Source organism: Geospiza fortis, unplaced genomic scaffold (assembly GCF_000277835.1).
Source record: "Geospiza fortis unplaced genomic scaffold, GeoFor_1.0 scaffold393, whole genome shotgun sequence".
Lineage (NCBI taxonomy): Eukaryota > Metazoa > Chordata > Aves > Passeriformes > Thraupidae > Geospiza > Geospiza fortis.
In genome coordinates this window covers 63,507-67,354 of record NW_005054738.1, presented here as the reverse complement: position 1 = coordinate 67,354, position 3,848 = coordinate 63,507, and the positions used below count along the sequence as shown (strand labels likewise).

The 3,848-nt window shown below is 45.8% G+C and overlaps 1 protein-coding gene across 1 annotated transcript in view; it reads left to right on the top strand.

The window, feature by feature from the left end:
• LOXL2 (lysyl oxidase like 2) overlaps nucleotides 1-3,848 on the top strand; it is a 79,233-nt gene that overhangs the window by 50,378 nt on the left and 25,007 nt on the right. The gene's annotated exons all lie outside the window — the stretch shown is intronic.

Genomic DNA, 3,848 nt, shown 5'->3' with positions numbered 1-3,848 from the left:
CTGGCTTTGGGCACTTCCAGGGATCCCGGGGCAGCCACAGCTGCTCTGGGAATTCCATCCAGCCCCTCACCACCCTCCCAGGGAGGAATTCCTTCCCAATATCCCACCCAGCTGCCAATTAGAGCAGGAACCCCCTGGGGGTGCAACGTTCACCACCAACTCCCACAGCGTCCCCTCTGCAATTCCCACCTCCCTGCACCCCCAGCTGAGCTCCCACCCTCCCAAATTCCAGGTTCTTCCCTCCATCTCCCGCCTCCAAAGGGTGGGAGAGCAGCTCCCGGGGCAGCTGGCAGAGCTGGGAGAGAGGAGCGAGGAATTCCCTGGGTCACGCTCCTGCTGGAGCTGCTCTGAGCCAGCTGAACTCGTGCCCGGCCGTGCTGTTCCACAGGCTCTGGGATTCTGCTGGAATCACCCTGTGGAAATCAGCTGCCATTTCCTCCACCTCCGTGTCCTGCACGAGGAAATGCCCTGGGGGGAGACTCGGAAAACACGGGGAGCTTGGAAAGCCGGGTTTGTTTAGTCTAGCGAGGAGGAGAGCGCTGAGAAGGGCGTAAAAATCCCAGGAGATGCAAAAATGTTGGAAAACAAGGCTGGAATTGGTCGTTCCCAGTGTCAGGGGTAGGAGAGGGCAGCTTAACAAGCCGCAAACACGGGCTAGGTGGGTGCCAGGGGAAACTTTCCAGCTGCAGCCTTGGGATGGATGGGGAATCCCGGAGGTTTCCATTGGAGAATTTTGTGGATTTGTGAAATTGTGACCATTTGGATTTTGGGGCTGAACCTGGGTGTTTTAAGGGGGTCTCTGGGCCCTTCCCAGGTGCCAATAATGGGAATAATCATTGGTGGGAATGAAGCAATCCCTGCCTGGATGCCAGGCTCTTCCCTGCAGCAGAGCTTGCAGGATTTAGGCCCGGGAGGTGAAAGGTTTTGTAAATCATTGTTAATCTCCCGAGCCGCACGCGCTGCCAAGTAATTCCTTAAGCCTTTGTTTGGGCTTGGCCTGTCCTTGGTGCGACCCCAGCCTGGAGAAAAAGCTCCAGGCGTGATCCCAGTTGGAAAAGCAAAGGATCTTTGGTGTTCCCAAACTTAAAACTTTGCTCTCACCACCTCAAGGCAGCTCTTGGGTGCAGCAGGAACTGGCAGCTCCCTGCTTGGCAATGGAGAGAGGAGTGGGTGATTAATAGATAACAACTAAATTATATTTAACTATATTATATATAAATTGTATTTAACTAAATTATGTATAACTATTTTGTATTATAAACCCAGAAATGAGAGGAACTGGAGCTGCCACTCAGCTGGGCATTTCTGACTGCAAATGTCAGATTTTTCATTCCTCTTTTCATTTCTTATTTATCTTTTCATTATTATTTATTATGTATTATTATTGGTCAGAACGGAGCGCTCAGGCGGGTTTTCTAGGGCTTGAGCTCAGTGTTGGCCCTGGATTAAGCCAGGCATGATCCCAGTTGGAAAAGCAAAGGATTTTTGGTGTTCCCAAACCTAAAGCTTTGCTCTCACCACCTCAAGGCAGCTCTTGGGTGCAGCAGGAACTGGCAGCTCCCTGCTTGGCACTGGAGAGAGGAGTGGGTGATTAACAGATAACAACTAAATTATATTTAACTAAATTATGTATAACTATATTATATTATAAACCCAGAAAGGAGAGGAACTGGAGCTGCCACTCAGCTGGGCATTTCTGACTGCAAATGTCAGATTTTTCATTCCTCTTTTCATTTCTTATTTATCTTTTCATTATTATTTATTATGTATTATTATTGGTCAGAACGGAGCGCTCAGGAGGGTTTTTTAGGGCTTGAGCTCAACGTTGGTCCTGGATTAAGCCAGGGCTGGAGGTGTGAACAGCAAATAAACTTCTTTAGGGCAGCCAGGGGTGCGAGCTGGGCACTGGTGAGCTCAGGGCCATTCCCAACCCTCCTGCAAGGCTCCCAAGGAATACAAGAAATGGGGTTTTTTTCCCATTTTTTCCAGGATGGAAAAAGGTTCCTAAATCCAAGCACCTGCAGAGAACTGGGATGGGGTTTTTTATTCTCTGCCCACACATGAGGTGTGAGAAGCAAATCCATGCTCACCAAAATCTTTGCAGATAAAAATCTCCTTTCATCCAGCACTTTCAGGCATTGGAATTATGTGATGGATTTTTTAAGGTGTCTCGAGTGATTCTGTGATAATTTTTAGGCCCAGATTTCCATAAATAAGCCCTGCAAAGGATGGAAGTGACCCCACTGTTGCCTTTTTCCCAACCTGGAAAGGAAACTTGAGACAATTTTAGTAAGGGGGAATACAAAAGAGGATCTTTATTTGAAGCCTTTAGGAGCAGTTATGGAAAGATGTCCACAAAACACCCTCACAAGGATGAGTATCTACAGGGGGTACATATTTATAAATAGTGCATATTTATAGAGTTTAGGATATTAGCATAATTGATAAAAGGCACTAATTAAGAGGGCAAGTGGTGATGCAAATTTCCCCCACTTCTCTGGAGTTTTCCCTTGAACACTGGCTGCGTTTTATCCATAAAATTGTACCTCAAAAAGTTGTTCTGGGCCTTGGTTCCTGGGAAAAACCAAGACAGGACTGGGGCCCTGCAGCTCCCAGGGCTCGGAGCTGTGGAATTTGTTTTGTCTTTCTGCCTAGGGAAGGGCCATGGAAAAGTACTGGGAAAAGTATCTACTAATGCAATAGGCTACAGAGCTCCAAATATATGTGTGAAGAATACAGAGAACATATCAAAGGGGAAAAAAAGTGTCAAAAATGGGGTTTACTTTCCTAGTAAAATTTTAAAAATTTAATAAAAAGACAATAGGAGGCAGAAATAAAGCAAAGGGTTAAAAACTGTTGGGTGTTTGGTATTTAGTTAAGAGTATACTGTTATCTTTGGAGATAGTTTTTAAATATTTTTAAAATTATATTAGCTTGTTGTATATTCATAGACTTTTATGTATATTCACATTTTTCTATAATCTAGTTTTCATATTCTAGGAATATTTTGCATGGCCCCACCTTGGGTTTGTTTTTTAGAGCATTTGTTTCTTGGCTGTGCTTTTGGTCTGGTTTTTTTTACTACTTTTAGTTTGGGCTTTGGTCTGTGTTTTCTTTAGATGCTGATAGTTGGTGTATCAATAGTAGGGTCTTCACTAAATGTTCACTGGATGTTATCCTGACTAAACAGACAGCCCACTCATAACTACATCAGCTACTGCTGCAATTATGTCCAAGTTTTTGTTAATTCACAGAATCACTGGGTTGGAGGAGACCTCCAAGATCGAGTCCAGCCCAGCCCCAGCCCCTCACCCAAACCCTGGCACCCAGTGCCACATCCAGGCTTTGTTAAACACCCCCAGGGATGGTGACTCCACCACCTCCCCGGGCAGAACTTTATCACTGTTTTAATTAAAAACTTTTCCCTAATATCCAACCTGTATTTCCCTTGGCGCAGCTTGAGGCTGTGTGCTCTGGTTGTGTCAGTGCTGCTGGAGAAAGAGCCCAGCCCCAGCTGAGCCCACCCTAGGGAGCTGTAGGGAGGGATGGGGTCACCCCTGAGTCTCCTTTTCTCCAGGCTGAGCACCCCCAGCTCCCTCAGTTGCTCTCCACAGGGCTTGCATATTATATTGATGGCTTTTTGCAAATATTAAGATGAATTCTATATGTATAATGTAACAATAACTTTACTTTTATTTCTGCTATTATCTCTACAATTCCCTGAGAGGTGGGTGCACTCAGCTGGGGCTGGGCTCTTTCTCCAGCAGCACTGACAGAACCAGAGCACACAGCCTCAAGCTGTGCCAAGGGAAATACAAGCTGGATATCAGGGAAAAGTTTTTTATGGA